The following is an 18,239-nucleotide window of genomic DNA, read 5'->3' as shown; positions in this document are numbered from 1 at the left end:
ATATTGACCATATAGCAAAAACAAGAGTTTGCAAGCATTATATGTCGGGCATATAGAAACGCTGAATCTCATGTGCAGGAATCCATTGTGATGACCAGATACCAATTACCAATAGAGAATGCAACTTTTTTTTTTTGACATAGCATCCGCTTGATCATTTTGGTTGCGTTTTGCATTTGAGTTATATTATCTCTGAAACCTATCTTCCATTGGGAAGCGCATCCACTGCTTGTGGAAAAGCAGATTGAATGAGAATATGCATTTGGTAAAATCCCACATGGATTTGGATTCCCTCGCAACTAGATGCCAAAACTTACTGTGCCTCATTGGGAAGCGCATCCATTGCGTGTGGAGAAGCAGTTTGAATGAAAAATATGCATCACTTGAAATCACACATGGACTTTTATTTGCCTTGCAACTGGATGCCAATAGTTACAAAATAGAAGTTCAATTTTGAATATCTTAAACTCGCTGCAGCGAGTCATACATTTTCTATAGTTATGAAAGCAACATTCACTTAGAATTATATTATTCCTAACAACTATGGATGCCAGTAGTTACAAAATAGAAGTTCAATTTTGAATATCTTAAACTCGCTGCAGGGAGTCATACATTTTCTATAGTTATGAAAGCAACATTCATTTAGAATTATATTATTCCTAACAACTATGCACCACTTGCAAGCGCATTCATTGGGTGTCAATACAAATTTTCTAATTCATGAGTAAGAGCCAGGGAATTTTTAGTTGGCAAAACAGAGGACTAGTTTGTAAGTTGCAGAAATCCCTATCAGAACATTGACAATTCTGACCATTGTGATTTTGAGGCAATTCCTATTTCCAACCCCATTGAAACATAAATGCAGCCTGACATGCAAGGGGAATAACAGTTGCTTTGTTGCTAAAATGCCAAAGTCAACCCCATTGAAACATAAATACAAGAAAACTGCTATATCCCTTGCATGTCAGGCTGCATTTATGTTTCAATGGGGTTGGAAATAGGAATTGCCGTGATTTTGATTGTAATATTTATATCAGAGTTTTGTTTTTACTAAATTGATTTGTATGTAGATGATGTTGTTGTAAATCAAATAAATGCATTGATTTTTGTAGGAGATATTGAAGTTTGGTGTGCTCAAATAACATGAAATATAATATAATTTGAGTAAGTTTAATAGTTAAAAGATAATTTTTTTTAAAGAAATGATAGGTTTAAAATTAGAAAGTAGAATGTGTATATCTTTGTAAAATTAAGGGAAATAAACTATTATTCCACAAATCTCATACATCAATTTAATATATGACTTTTTTTTTTTCTAAGTATGATAAATCTATTAATATGATACAAAAAAGGTAATTACAGAGAGGTTTGGCCTCCAAAGTACTGAGCAACAACCATCACAAAATAATTCGGTCTAACTGTGACTGCCCCAACAGAGGGGAAACCAGTCCAATAAATCAAAAATACCCACATATGGGTTGACAGTTTTGACCAAAAAAACAAAATGACATTTCATACATTGCATTGATCTAATCATAAAACAGAAATTTAACCGTAAACTCCCAGTCATCATGAGAAGCATCGACCTGGCAAAAGCGACACCTAGCTGCCAAGTGTCAGGGCTGGAGGTTGTCCGGGGCCGGTTCCTCTTCAATCCTGCATGCATACTTGCACCAATCATCCTCTTCAGCTGACGTGTCCGCGCCCTGAGTTGGGTGGACGGTTTCAGTGTTAACTGTGCCCACATGCAGGCCAGACATGTCGCCTCGTCAGATGCCAGAGGCCTGAGTGTCGCTAAGCTTGCTCCCCACAACTTGCTAATTGCCAGCCAGTGCTTTGCCATGCAGGGTGGCTCTATCAATGTCGGGTTGCATTTCGCCTGGGCTGCAAGCACCTCTGTTGCTTGGAGATGCCCTGTTCAGTTCTTCGCTGAGTGCACACAGAGGTGCCGACGGGTCCATTTCTTTAGTAAAAGTAATAGTAACAATAGTAGTGACGACGGGCCAGTTCAGAGTGTTGCGAAAACGAAATTGAGTGGTGTGGGAGTTGGATGCGGGGGGAGGGGGAAATTTGCTATATGAACTGCAGCGTCACTCCGTTCAGAACCTTGAAATCGAGTTCTTCCCCTTCTGCTTCGGGTGTCTGGATATCAGCCAGGGAAAGAGCCGAATGGATTGGGATTGTCTGCTGAAGAAGCAGGGGAAGCAGATTCTGGGCTCGGAGTTGCGGGAGGGCAGATGCTTCCGCCGCGCGTGCCTCCCCTCCTGGTTCTCATTCTATGATGAACCATGGCAAGATTGAAAGCAAGGTTAGCAGTGGGGGAGGTGGTGGAGTAATTGTGCAGAGGATGGACTGAGGATGGCTGAGCCAGAGCTAAGTTGCAAAACCTGGTTTGTGAATAATGAAATCCATTACCCAGGTCAATGCAGCTTAGCAGCGAGCATCGGCAGCCAGTGACAGTGCGAGAGCATGGCTCAGAGGCTTGCGGGGGGCAGACACGGTGGAGCAAGGGGGGGATAACAAAATACTCTGCAAACTCCATTGCTATGAAAGAGGTGGAGCAGTCTTGGCCTTGGGGTGCATTTAATGGCTCCTGCAAAGTGCCTTGAATGTGCCTAAGGTGAGTTCGGGGGAGGACATAGGCGGCCATGTGGCCAACCCACCCACTGCTTGACCATCTTGTTAAATTAAGTACTTGAATAATCACCCACATCCAAGTAATTTAATATATAACTTAATCGTAACTTTAAAATTAAATAATAATAATAATTAATAACTTCAAATCATTTTAATTTCATCTACGTTTACAACAAAACTATTTGGTATTTTCAAGTTTTAAATTATAACAAATTTGCCAAACGGGATGGTTATAACATATCAAAGGTATTAAGTGTTTTAAATTTGTCAAACATATTGCGTGTTGAAAATTTCAGAATCCCACTTCACAGTGCAACAAATTTGTCAAACGTTATACCTGTTTTGAGGAAGTTTTTATGATGGGCACGTGAGGCTTTTGAAGGTATTTAACGAGTGTACTTTAATGAAAGCAATCAAATTGTAAAAGAAGAGAGTGTAAAGACATGTCATAAAAAAATGTTGCGGGATGTATAGATTTATTTTAATTATAGATTTAGATATAGTGATTTATTTTAATTATAGATTTAGATATAGTAAAAGTTTAGAGGGATCAAATTTTGTAAGGTGATTTTTTTTAGAATTAAAAAAAAATTAGAGTATAAAATTTGAATAAAATGTTTACGCATGTTTTATATTATATATAAGTCATTTGTAATTTTTTTGTTATTTATGTTGTTAAAATGTTTTAATAATAAAAACATTTTTTTTTTCAATTGCTTTATAATGTATTATAGTTTTTATTTTTTTTATTTTTAATTACTTTATTTCTCTAAAGTTGATATAAGATTATGTTGTCTCATATGGACATCTAAATATTTTATTTATGTTTGAGAGTGAGAGTGAAATATTTTTACTACTTCTTTTTTAGTATGGGCAAAGAGTGAGATTATTGATGTTTTATTATACTTTTAATTCAACAAACCAACCACGTATATTCATTTTTGTTTTTTTATTATATTTGATGGTTTTTTTATTTAAATCATTTTTATTTTTATTTTAAAAAGGAACTTGTCAACACCAAATACTGGGTTGTAGAATGAGTCTCTGGACTCAATTATAGAGGAAGAGTGTCTAGAGAGTGTGGAATGTGTAATGCAATTTAGTATTTGTGTGTTATTGAAATATTTAAAAATAAATTATGATAGATGATTTAATTAAAAAATAATAATTGAGATGTCTGAAATAATATGTGAAGTTTTTTGGATAAGATATTTTTTAATAAAAAAATACAAGTTATTATAGATTTTTTAATTCACTATTTAATAAGTATAGAGAAATCAAAATTTCCAATATGTAATTTTCTTTTATGTGTAAAATTTGAAAAAAAATTACTAGTTCTTAATAATATTATTTATATTTATATGAATTTAGCATCTTTATAGACAAATATTTTTATTTTTAATTTCATTAAAACCTCATATATATATTGTCACGATCCCATCGTAATAATATAAATATAAAAGCCCAAATTTAAAAATGTAAAATTTATGGAGGCATAGGTCCTAACCTCACACATCTCTCCATTCACCTAAGGACTACATATATTATGTAGTTACCATAACAATACTCTATTCCGCACTTACAACCAACCTTAAATCATACCATAATTTCGTTTATGCATATATCACTCCTGAACTTTAATGCTTTATGGTTCTATATGGTTTATGTTGTAACTTGGTTACGTTAAGACTCGGATGGAAACCTACTGTGCGCACACATAGCCAGCACTGGACAAGTGGAGTTGGTGAGTTAACCCATCTCACGCGTAGGGCCATGTGATGCCATGTGACTGATCGGAATCCGAGCCAAAATCTCCCGCTTGAACGAACGGAGGAGATGCATCCCCATGCATCGGAGGGTTCCAGATTGTTTAAGGGTTTGGCGATCAATACATATACCGTCGGGTTTTGCGTTATTGCTCATTTTGCAACACTTGGTGAGTTCACACTCACACCCAGCTCGGCGGCAGACCTCTGCAACGCCTCATGGATTAAGCTTAAACTCACAGGTATTATATAGCCTCTCCGCCTTGTCACTGATTCTATTACCCTGTTTTGCAAGTTTATGCGTTGTTACAAATTCTTCTGAATCGTTGATGGTCATTGTATATGTTTGACTACAGTATTACGGTGATGCGCAGGTGGTTCTCTTCTATGGCTTCTCACCACCGCGGAAAGACTGTTGCCGGTTCAAGCGTTTACACAGGTATGTTTGTCTCTGGAGATAGACCACTATTCCTTATTAGCAGGGGGGTTTATGCATAGACTGGGTTAACCCTTTTATCCGGACTAGGATAGGAGTCTTATGGCTCTCACTGCCTGTGTCTCAGGTTTTGGTTTCTTATTACAAACCCTAGCTTCGATCTGCAGCCGGCCTCTCCATGCCAGAGTCTGCATTTTGAATAACTGTCATGGGTTCGATTAGAGAATGCTTTCGGCCTGTAAGCCGTTCACTGTATGAACGCCTGTCTACTATTTATGGTCCTCGGACCTGGACTGTTTTGAAATTTGAAATGTATAAGCTGAACAGAACACTCTCTGAATTTTTTTACCGAAGGTTATATAGAATTTCATTGTATCATTGGATATGCAGACGCGTTGCTACATGAGGTTTCTTTATCCTGCAACATATAATGGTTACTATTCTTGTCGGGTTTCATGACTTATCTGTGTTGATATTTCGTGCTATTAATGAACATGCTGCTACCTGATGTATTTCACCGTTCTGCACCACAGGTGGTCTTTACCTATATGCCTTTCGATTCTTGTCATTAGAATGATTTGTCTCCTCTGCTATCTTTATGTTGTTACCCTATAGGGTATACGATTCCGACAGCAGCAGTAATCCAGTTATGGTTACATTGCCTGTGTATTGTCTAGAAATGTTTGGGTTTAACGTGTACATTGCACTTGGTTCGTTAATAGTTCATTATGGTTTCCGTTTTCTTTATTTCATTACGGTTTATATACATCTCTAGCGTTGATATGTTATCTGTAAAGCTCCAGTGCGCACAGCCATTACCACGATTGTGCTATCTGAAACGATACCCTAATGGGTCTTTAGCTAAACTGCTTATGTTCCGGTATTAGTATTTGGGAGTAACGAAATGTCCCGGTGTTCGTTTTTGCTTCATGCGGTTTCCATAGATTTATATGACTGTTATTCTTTTCTAACAAGGGTTTATAACTTATTTGTAACCCTCGATGCAAGGGTTTACTGTAGTTCTTGCTCATTATTGAACAGTCATATGCACTCACCATACTAAGGTTCTTGAATTAAATATCTTACTATGCAAACAGTTACATTAACTTACAGTTTTGGTTCCACTGGGCTCAATGCCGTAACTATAGATTGTGGGTTTTACCACTGTTCATGCCATTTATACACAGATGCTATCTTCCAGATTTCACTAAGTTTTCACACTGTTATGAGCATCTGCTTAACAACCTGAACAACTTACAGCAGATATATATGTAATTTCTCAGTTAATGTACATTCTAGGTGCTTTTCAATTTATCGTACCTGGTCAGTTCGTTGCTGGAGTTCTGTCTTTAGAATATGCACCTGGTCAGTTCGTTGCTGGAGTTCTGTCTTTGGAATATGCACCAGCATTCATTTATGCTCTTGTCCTCCCAACCTTGAGATCCACTTTACGTTGGATTCTCCCCCCGAGCCGTCTTGCAGGCCTGCAGCCCTCAACAAGACTCATGCACTGCTGTGCTGGGTTATCTGGTCTCTACCAGACTTAACCTCTTTTCTCTATCTGCTCTCTCTCCTGGAATTCTTCTCTGTCTGTTCCTCAACAACCCAGAGGTTTTCCTTCCCAGGACTTTTCCTGGTGAGAAGCAGTTTTTCAGTTTCATAACTGATTCTTTTCTTTTAATAGAAAATCCTCTATCAAGAGGCTGCCAGCATTTCAAGAATATACACATATAAAAATAATTCAATATATCAACTTCCTTAATTAAATAATGTCATTCAGTAACAATAAGTAACCACTCATACAATTTCTTACCACAGTAATTACTCAAAATTACAAGTTACCCGGGGTCATCACATCTCCCCCCCCTAAGATTGGACATCGTCCCGATGTCTATTCCCATTAAATAAATTTGGGTAAACTTTCCTAATGAGTTCCTCGTCTTCCCATGTAGCCTCCTCAGGCCCATAGTGCTGCCACAGCACTTTAACTTGGGTAATAACCCGTTTCCGCAGCCGCACTTCTCTCCGGTCGAGAATGCTCTGTGGTTCGACCAGAACCTCGCCTTCCGGTTCGACCTGCAGACAACCAATACCTTTAATCAGTTCCTATTGAGTATAGCTGCATAATCAAAACAACCGGGTTAATGCTTACCCGCACATCTTGCCATCGGATAACATGTTTAGGGTCATATACATATTTCTTTAGAACAGAGACGTGGAACACATTGTGAATCCTAATGTGACTTGGCAAGGCAAGTTGGTAGGCCACTGGCCCCACTCTAGCCAAGATCTGGAAAGGTCCAAAGTACCGAGGAGCCAGCTTGGCGCACCCACTCCACTGCAGTGTGCTCCTTCTAGCTTGAATCCTCACAAACACATGGTCACCAACCTTGTACTCTGTGAATCTTCTTTTTCTGTCCGCAAAGCTTTTCTGTCTGTCTTGTGCAGCCTTTAAGTTGGCACGCACTCTTTTCACCATATCTTCCATCTCTTTAAGCATTTCTGGACCCAAACTCAACTTGTCCTCAGGGCCACCCCAACTTGAGGGTGTGTGGCACTTTCGTCCATACAGGACCTCGAAGGGACTTAGCTGGGTTGAGGTATGATATCCATTATTATATGCAAATTCGACCAGATGTAAATACTCTTCCCATTGGCCTGGTTTTAGCATCACATACGCCCTCAACATGTCTTCCAACACCTGATTAACTCGCTCAGTTTGACCATCGGTCTGCGGGTGATAGGTCGTGCTAAAGTTCAACTGAGTACCCAACTCAGCAAACAATGTCCTCCAAAAAGTGGAAGTGAATTTCACATCACGATCTGATATAATTACCTTTGGCAACCCATGCAACCGGAACACATTCTGCATAAAGAGGTGAGCAATTTGCACCGCCTTGTAAGTGGACTGCACAGGTATAAAGTGTGCTGCTTTACTCAACTTATCAACCACTACCATGATAGAATCATTGCCCTTCTTTGTTCGTGGCAACCCAGTTATGAAATCCATGGAAATGGTTTCCCATTTCCACTCCGGAATAGGCAAAGGCTGTAACAGTCCTGCTGGATGCTGATGTTCTGCCTTAATTTGCTGGCATTCCAAACACCGCGCCAAATACTCAACTACCTGTTTCTTCATTCCTGGCCAATAATATTCCTTCTTAAGCGCAGTGACCATCTTTTGGTACCCTGGGTGGCCAGTGTAGTGGCTGATATGAAACTCATCCAAAATCAGCCTCTTAAGGTCATTTGAATCAGGTACATACAATTTCTTATTAAAACACAGCATTCCAGCACTATCTAGTGTGTAACCTTGCTGTAATCTTTCATTAACAGATTGTTGTACCTGCTGTTTTAAGTGCTGGTATTCAGAATCGCGACTTGCTGCTGTTTTTATTTGTTCAACCAGCGAGTTCCGCCACTTGCTGACTGAAAGTTCACATAAACAATGAACCTTTCGACTTAATGCATCAGCCACTCGGTTTTCTTTGCCCTTTAAATGCTTTATCTCGAAATCAAACCCACTTAGGAAATCCGCCCAACGGCCTTGTCTCGCATTCAGGGTAGGTTGGCTGAAATAATGGGTCAGACTGTGATGGTCTGTTAACAACAGGAATTTCCTTCCTAGGAGGTAATGTCGCCACATTTTCAGCGCATGAATAACAGCTGCTAATTCCAGATCGTAAGCAGAGTATCTCTGTTCGTGCTCTTTTAGTTTCCTCGATTCATACGCTATTACTTTTCCTTCCTGCATTAATACTCCTCCCACACCCTCCTTGCTTGCATCGGTGCACACCACGTAATCCTTATTAGGATCAGCTATACTCAGGATGGGTGCAGTGGTGAGTAAGTGCTTCAAGCGGTCAAAGCTCTGCTGACATTCTGGTGTCCACCTAAATACCTTCCCTTTTTTCTGCAATGAGGTGATAGGATAGGCTATTCTAGAAAAACCTCCGGTAATAGCCAGCTAATCCCATAAAAGATCTGATATCAGCAACATCCTTGGGTATGGGCCATTCCATAATAGTTTTTATTTTCTCGGGGTCTACTGCAATTCCTTCTTTAGTGATTACGTGGCCCAAATACTGGATCTCCTCCTTGAAGAAATCACATTTACTGAACTTAGCGTATAACTGATGTTCTCGAAGAGTTTGTAACACCATCCTAAGGTGTTCTTCGTGTTCCTCTTGGGAACGAGAATATATCATAATATCATCAATAAATATCAGCACAAACTTGTCCAAAAACCTGTGAAACACGTTGTTCATCATACACATAAAGGTGGCAGGTGCATTGGTCAAACCGAAAGGTAGCACTACAAATTCGTAGTGTCCATAGCGTGTTCTGAAGGCGGTTTTGGCAATGTCCTCATCTTTAATCCTGATCTGATGATAACCAGATCGCAAATCGATCTTGGAAAATACTTTTGCCCCTTTCACTTGATCAAAGAGTTCATCTATCCTAGGTAAGGGATACTTGTTTTTGACCGTGAGCTTATTCAGCTGTCGATAGTCTATACACATACGTAAAGTTCCATCCTTCTTTTTCACGAATAAGACTGGAGCTCCCCACGGTGATACACTGGGGCGGATGTAATGTTTATCCAACAGCTCTTGCAGTTGCATCTTCAATTCTGTTAATTCTGGTACACTCATTCGGTATGGTGCCCGTGATACTGGTGCTGCTCCCGGTATTAATTCTATAGTGAAGTCTATGTCCCTCTTTGGGGGCAGCCCTGGTACCTCTTCAGGAAAAACATCTGCAAATTCTTGTATTACCGGGATATTGCCTAGTGCAGACATCTTATCTTTCTGGTTTGCATAACCAACTTGAATGGCGTAAATCTGACATTTCTTTCTGAGACATTTAGCTAACTGAGAAGCAGTGATAGGCCGAATCTAGACAGGGTGTTTAATCCCCTGCAATTCTTGCTGCTGCCCCAAGTCATCCTTGTAATAAATGGTTTTGGTTTTGCAATTTACCAAGGACCAATGCTTTTCCAGCCAATCCATACCAATCAGGATGTCATAAGAACCTAATGGGAGTACATTCAGGTCTGCTGTTATTGGCTGTCCAGCTATGCTGAAGGAACAATTATTAATTTTAGCTAGAACCCGTCTCTTGGCTCCCGTAGCTAACTGTACCAACCATGGATTTTTGAACTTTTCCGATGATAGCTTACATTGTTCTACTATTTTTGGGCTAACATAACTTAAAGTAGCTCCTGGATCAATAAGAACAGTTATAGAAAGGTTTGCAATCTTACCTTCAAACTCCACCATGGTCGGTTGATATTCCGCTTGCCGGTCCTCCAAGGCTGCGTTAATTCTTGGTACGCTGCGTGCCACATCCCCAACGGTTGATGCTTCGTGGATCTGAGATATTTGGTCAACTCCTTTACGCTGCGGGCAGTTTCTAACATAGTGCGGTCCTCCACATCCCCAACACTGGACTGGAGGTCTGGTCCCTTCAATCTCTGATCTGGCAGGTGGTTCGCTGACCCTGCTTTCACTTGGCTTAGCCCGGAAGGTACCTTTGGTTATGTTTCTGTTAATCTGCCCCTTCCCAGCACCCTTACCACCATTTCCACGACTACCTTTGTTATTACCAGCAACTTTGTTGCCTTTTCTTTCATTCCATCTTTTGTTTGAAATGTCTCCTTTTTGTTTGTTCTGTTGGTAACAAATTCTTGCCTTACGAATTGCCTCATCCATGGTTCGGGGGTTATCAAACTCAATACGTTCCCTTATATAGGCCGGTAGGCTGCTCACGAACCTCTGCACTTTGGCCTTTTCTTCCTTGATATATGGCACATAGCGAAGCAGGGAAGTGAAGCGGTTAATGAATTCATCCATGGACTATTGTCCCAGTCGTAAATCATGGAATTCCCGTGCCTTCTCATCATAAAAACGCTCGGTTAGATATCTCTCCTTAAAGTATCTCTGAAACTTTTCCCAAGTAATGTTCTGTTCACTCACTCCTTTTACAATTTTAATTTCTTCCCACCACAAAGTTGCTTTGCCCTGTAGCTGGAAGATGGCCAGCCGCGCCTTCAGATTCTGGTCATATTCATACAGCTGGAAATACTTGTTAATATTAATTAACCAAGCCTCTGCCGCTTCTTCCTGCTCTCCATCGAAATGTGGAGGTTTAATTTTCCGGAATTCTCCCTGTAATTCCGTTTTCTGTCTCTTTGAGGTCTGCTGCTCTAGCACATTGTCAGAATGGTCTTCCTTCTCCTCTGATATTTCAGGTGCGTAATCCCGTTCTTCAGTTGCCCTTTGCTGTTCTGCACTGGGGTTGGCTAATGGTGGATTTTGTTTGTCTGACAGACTTTTCAATATTCTTTCCTGCTCCACTGTCAATCGCGCGTTGTCTTCTCGCAGACGCGCCATCTCACCTTTCAGCTCTTGAACAGTTTGCAGTATCGCCAGATTGGTACTGCGTGTCTCTGCACCAAGCTGTATCCACAGCTCTGGATTTTCCTGAGGAACGCTGCCAGCTCCCTGTATTTCCTCCATCCTGCTTGTTGACTGTTAGCAGATGGCTGTTTCTGTATTGATCTCCTAATTGGTACACAAGAAAATCAATTAGCTGCATTATCTCTTCCTCATATATGCATTATATGGTAATTTACCATGCAGCTGGAACTTACTTTACTGCTCCAGAGGCCACAGTTTTGAAACCTCTGCTCTGATACCACATTGTCACGATCCCATCGTAATAATATAAATATAAAAGCCAAATTTAAAAATGTAAAATTTATGGAGGCATAGGTCCTAACCTCACACATCTCTCCATTCACCTAAGGACTACATATATTATGTAGTTACCATAACAATACTCTATTCCGCACTTACAACCAACCTTAAATCATACCATAATTTCGTTTATGCATATATCACTCCTGAACTTTAATGCTTTATGGTTCTATATGGTTTATGTTGTAACTTGGTTACGTTAAGACTCGGATGGAAACCTACTGTGCGCACACATAACCAGCACTGGACAGGTGGAGTTGGTGAGTTAACCCATCTCACCTACCTGGTGCCAGGTGGCGTAGGGCCATGTGATGCCATGTGACTGATCGGAATCCGAGCCAAAATCTCCCGCTTGAACGAACGGAGGAGATGCATCCCCATGCATCGGAGGGTTCCAGATTGTTTAAGGGTTTGGCGGTCAATACATATACCGCCGGGTTTTGCGTTATGGCTCATTTTGCAACACTTGGTGAGTTCACACTCACACCCAGCTCGGCGGCAGACCTCTGCAACGCCTCATGGATTAAGCTTAAACTCACAGGTATTATATAGCCTCTCCGCCTTGTCACTGATTCTATTACCCTGTTTTGCAAGTTTATGCGTTGTTACAAATTCTTCTGAATCGTTGATGGTCATTGTATATGTTTGACTACAGTATTACGGTGATGCGCAGGTGGTTCTCTTCTATGGCTTCTCACCACCGCGGAAAGACTGTTGCTGGTTCAAGTGTTTACACAGGTATGTTTGTCTTTGGAGATAGACCACTATTCCTTATTAGCAGGGGGTTTATGCATAGACTGGGTTAACCCTTTTCTCCGGACCGGGATAGGAGTCTTATGGCTCTCACTGCCTGTGTCTCAGGTTTTGGTTTCTTATTACAAACCCTAGCTTCGATCTGCAGCCGGCCTCTCCATGCCAGAGTCTGCATTTTGAATAACTGTCATGGGTTCGATTAGAGAATGCTTCCGGCTTGTAAGCCGTTCACTGTATGAACGCCTGTCTATTATTTATGGTCCTCGGACCTGGACTGTTTTGAAATTTGAAATGTATAAGCTGAACAGAACACTCTCTGTATTTTTTTTACGAAGGTTATATAGAATTTCATTGTATCATTGGATATGCAGACGCGTTGCTACATGAGGTTTCTTTATCCTGCAACATATAATGGTTACTATTCTTGTCGGGTTTCATGACTTATCTGTGTTGATATTTCGTGCTATTAATGAACATGCTGCTACCTGATGTATTTCACCGTTCTGCACCACAGGTGGTCTTTACCTATATGCCTTTCGATTCTTGTCATTAGAATGATTTGTCTCTTCTCTGCTATCTTTATGTTGTTACCCTATAGGGTATACGATGCCGACAGCAGCAGTAATCCAGTTATGGTTACATTGCCTGTGTATTGTCTAGAAATGTTTGGGTTTAACGTGTACATTGCACTTGGTTCGTTAATAGTTCATTATGGTTTCCGTTTTCTTTATTTCATTACGGTTTATATACATCTCTAGCGTTGATATGTTATCTGTAAAGCTCCAGTGCGCACAGCCGTTACCACGACTGTGCTATCTGAAACGATACCCTAATGGGTCTTTAGCTAAACTGCTTATGTTCCGGTATTAGTATTTGGGAGTAACGAAATGTCCCGGTGTTCGTTTTTGCTTCATGCGGTTTCCATAGATTTATATGGCTGTTATTATTTTCTAACAAGGGTTTATAACTTATTTGTAACCCTCGATGCAAGGGTTTACTGTAGTTCTTGCTCATTATTGAATAGTCATATGCACTTACCATACTAAGGTTCTTGAATTAAATATCTTACTATTCAAACAGTTACATTAACTTACAGTTTTGGTTCCACTGGGCTCAATGCCGTAACTATAGATTGTGGGTTTTACCACTGTTCATGCCATTTATACACAGATGCTATCTTCCAGATTTCACTAAGTTTTCACACCTTTATGAGCATCTGCTTAACAACCTGAACAACTTACAGCAGATATATATGTAATTTCTCAGTTAATGTACATTCTAGGTGCTTTTTAATTTATCGTACCTGGTCAGTTCGTTGCTGGAGTTCTGTCTTTAGAATATGCACCTGGTCAGTTCGTTGTTGGAGTTCTGTCTTTGGAATATGCACCAGCATTCATTTATTCTCTTGTCCTCCCAACCTTGAGATCCACTTTACGTTGGATTCTCCCCCCGAGCCGTCTTGCAGGCCTGCAGCCCTCAACAAGACTCATGCACTGCTGTGCTGGGTTATCTGGTCTCTACCAGACTTAACCTCTTTTCTCTATCTGCTCTCTCCCTGGAATTCTTCTCTGTCTGTTCCTCAACAAGACTCGGAGGTTTTCCTTCCCAGGACTTTTCCTGGTGAGAAGCAGTTTTTCAGTTTCATAACTGATTCTTTTCTTTTAATAGAAAATCCTCTATCAAGAGGCTGCCAGCATTTCAAGAATATACACATATAAAAATAATTCAATATATCAACTTCCTTAATTAAATAATGTCATTCAGTAACAACAAGTAACCACTCATACAATTTCTTACCACAGTAATTACTCAAAATTACAAGTTACCCGGGGTCATCACATATATATATATTTTTTTTCCGGAAGAAAAAACCACTTTTTATTGAGCAAAATAAAAAGTTACAGACAGGGATCCGCTTGCAAACCTAATGCAAGATTGTTGCGCTGTAGAGAAAACACAAATAAACCACAGTCCAAAAAGACTGTTAGAAAGGAGATCAAATAACTAACATCCGGCGATATGGACGTGTATCGACCTGAAAGATCTTCCTCCTTGGGCGAAACCTTGAGCACTAAAACTAAAAGAAAACTTTTTCAGTACGAGATCTTCTACCGAGTGGATAAAACACACTCTTACAAAACTGATTTTAGAGCTTCAGGCGAGAAGAAAAAATCAGTATGATACGGAATATATATTGGAGATCTGATATGGAAAAAAAACTGTCCACATATTAAGACATGAAAACAGAGGAACAAAAACATATATGCAGAAATATCCACAACCAAGAGAGCGAAATGAGACTGTCGCTATCACTGAGGCTGTTCGAAAGGAGAGTCATTCGAGACGATGGACTGCCCCTGCCTGTATTCTAGTCATCACATATATATATATATATATATATATATATATATATATATATATATATATATATATATATATATATATATATACTTCTTAATTATTTGGAGATATCATTGTTATTAATATGAATCATTATAAAAATTATTTGTAATTTATTATTTGAAATTTATTTATTTATTAAGTAAAAATTATGTTTTATTTTTTTTGGTTGATAAAAAAAATCGAATAATTATTCACAATGATACATTGGATGCACATGATAGCTCTTGCTCTCCTAGCCTCACTTTGACAGGATTTGTTGGCCAGGAGAGTTAAGGATAAACTGTAAAGCTTTACATAGTAGCGAAAAACGTGCCAAAAACAAAAAGACTAGATAGCCCAAAAAACAAAGAGAGTGAGTAGACAACCAACCGTCATCATGGAATTTGAGGTAAATTCAGTGCATGTCCAGCACTGGGAGCAACAATATCCTGATTGGCATGAAATTCCACATGAGCTAAGAGCGCCTACATCTCATCTAAACAGCCATTGGTGCACCTCTGGTTCCTTCGCAAAGAGGCCAAGCGATAAAGTATATCCCACTGATTTTGTTGCAAATAATTAGAAAGGTGGCGACTTCATTATGTTCATGGTGATGTTTTTCTCTCATATCATCCAAAAACACCATTGTATTTTGCATTTGCAGGTCCATGGATTCTAAAGATGGTGGTTGGTCCACGCGTCCTGGTGACTGGACCTGTTCATGCTCTAATTCTCCTCCCAACTCATCTCTCATGCCCCCCTCAACATCAGCCACTCCCACTTTGCTAGCCCTTCCCCTCGACGGGCCACAAGGCCCCATCCCCCTACAGGCCTGACCCTGTTGCCTCAACATTTCAATCACTGCAACAAAAAACCAAAAGGGGAGTCACACTAAGGTTCATATTATGGGCCCTTGAATTAGATGCCCAGACAAAGGAGTAGCAATTCCGACCTCCACAAATTCCTCAACCACCCTCTCAAACTACCAGTACTTCTGCCACCCTTTTGTCGCAATGATGTCGCAACCAACCTAAGGGGGTCTCGCCCAAAGTAGACCTCTATAACTAAACACACACCAATACGCCCTCCTCCCATAAGACAGAGCACCAATGCCAGTACTGCCTTGGCTTGGATCGCTCTTGAAACACAAAACCCCTCCAGAGAAAATTAAAGAAAAAGAAATAGTAACACACGACCAATAATTAGGTAGGCAAAAAATGATTATAGGATAAGAAACTTAAAAGGAAACTTACCAAAATCTCTCTAAACGAGCTCAAGTCCCCACATTTACAATTCTCCACGGGCTTGACCAACACTTACGACGTCCCTTGTCACCATGAACCAGAGGCAGAAAAAGCTCCCACAAACCCTTGCCCCAAGGTCCTAGACTGTGGGACTAATATTTCCAATAGGGTCACATTGTAATCTCCGCCAACCATCTACAATTGCAAAGAATGAAGTCACTAATGGGTGAGCATGCATAAGTTGGCGGCTTGTGCGCATGCATAGGTTGATGGCTTGTGCATACTCCACATTGATTTCGCCATACTCACTCTCCCATAACCTAAAACCAAAAGCAAAATAACCAGACAACTCTCCAAAATTTATAACATGCTCCGCCCTTCTCAAGGTTTTGAAACCTCCCATGGTAATTGTCTTGGCCTCCTCCCTCACGCTTAACTTTTGTCATTCACACAAATCCTCTCCACGTTGAACCACGCTACGCATACCAAGAACATGCTACGCATACCAAGATCATCGACTCTATCAAGATAAAAACTATATTTTATTATTATTAAATTTATTTTGTTTTACAATAATTACTACATCTACTTCATATTAAATATTATAACATTTACTTCATATTAAATTATAAAAAACTCTCTTAACACAATAATCTATTTTTTCACTTATATGATACAAATTTAAATAGCCAATTTTATTCAAACATTAATTATATAATTTTACTCTAACATGAACAAAATTATTACGAAGACCTTTCCATCCATTGCTAGCAGAAAATTAATGTTTTTTAAACAATTAGGACTTTGCAAATTTCGTTGATTAGAAAATTTGCTTATAGGAGATCGTCTCCTACAAGCTAGTTTTCATGTTTGAAAAAGGATGAAGACCGTAAAATTGTAACCCATGTTTTATCAATTAATGTTTTTAAACCATTAGAACTTTGCAAATTTTGTTGATTAGAAAATTTGCTTATAGAAGATCGTTTCCTACAACCTAGTTTTCAGGTTCGAAAAAAGATTAAGACCATAAAATTGTAAGCCATGGTTTATTAATGTTAATTATAAGCCATGGTTTGTTAATGTTAATTATAGTTGTTTAAATAGAGTGGAATAAGGATACATTTTGGGGTTGCCATATCATCTCACAATCAAAATTGCATGCAAAGCCGAAACTTGTATTAACTGGCTTGCATTAAACATCTAGTATCGTTTGGTTAGACAAAATTTTGTAAAGGATGCAATGAAATATCTACCATAAAGTAGATTTGTCCACTGAAACTTTTCCATTAAACATCTAGTATCACTGAAACTCTTCCTCAGTTTTAGATAATGGTCAGAGGGCAATGTTGAAAATGTCATATTTCCAAAATTAAATAGTCTAAATGGTCTGTAAAATGAATGCGTTCCTCAAGATGTATTTCAGTTTTAGATAATGGTTATGTGGGAATGTTGCCATATTTCCAAAAGTAAATAATATAAATAGTCTGTAAAATGAATCAGTTCCTCAAGACATATTTCAGAGTTATAAATTCTGAAATTAAATGTAAGATCAGTTTTAGACCATGGTTAGGTGGCAATGTGGGAAGTATTTCCCTATTTCCAAGATTAAATGATCTTAATGTTCTGTAAACTGACTCGATTGCTCAAAATATATTTCAGAATATAAATTCTGAAATCAAATATAAGATCAGTTTTAGACAATGGTTTGGTGACAGTGTTGCAAGTTATTGCATATTTCCACGATTAAATGGTCTTAATGTCCTGCACTGACTCAGTTTCTCAAAAAATATTTCAGAATTATAAATTCTGAATTCAAATATAAGACCAGTTTTAGATAATTAGGTGACAGTGCACGGGCCTGATGAACATACTTGGTCACTCATTTTACGCGGTATTCACAGAAGTGTTCAGAAAATAATGAATTTTTTTTATATAATTATGAGAGAATCTCAGGATTTTTTTGGAAATCTAAACTACAATGATTACAATTCTGGAAATCTAAATTACAATAATTTTTAGAATTTGGATGCTAATTTTTGAGGGATTGAATCTATTTTCACAAAAAAAAAAAAAAAAAAATCTGAACATTTTATTATCATAAAATTTAAACATTTCAATATTAAAATTTTTGAAAATTTTCTTGGTAATATAATAAGAATTTCCTCATCTTAACAAAATTGAGACCTAGTTTAAAAACACTCTCATTTACATATAGTGATTCACATGTACCCATTTTAAAAGGAGTTGTCTTTAAAGAGAT

At 38.8% G+C, this 18,239-nt stretch overlaps 1 pseudogene across 1 annotated transcript in view; it reads right to left on the bottom strand.

The window, feature by feature from the left end:
• Nucleotides 1–11,981, bottom strand: part of LOC149213825 (uncharacterized) — a 70,013-nt pseudogene extending 58,032 nt beyond the window's left edge. The window contains exons 1-2 of the transcript XR_016250049.1: nucleotides 11,884–11,981; nucleotides 11,055–11,361 (exon numbers count right to left, since the gene is read on the bottom strand). The product of XR_016250049.1 is annotated as an uncharacterized LOC149213825 (transcript). The remainder of the gene's footprint in view (nucleotides 1–11,054; nucleotides 11,362–11,883) is intronic.
• Between the last annotated feature and the right edge of the window lie 6,258 nt (nucleotides 11,982–18,239).

Source organism: Pinus tabuliformis, chromosome 1_1 (assembly GCF_031772625.1).
Source record: "Pinus tabuliformis cultivar Carrire ecotype Pingquan chromosome 1_1, CPIR1, whole genome shotgun sequence".
Classification (NCBI taxonomy): Eukaryota; Viridiplantae; Streptophyta; class Pinopsida; order Pinales; family Pinaceae; genus Pinus; species Pinus tabuliformis.
Note: the sequence above shows the minus strand (reverse complement) of the source record. Positions and strands in the feature narration are given on the sequence as shown.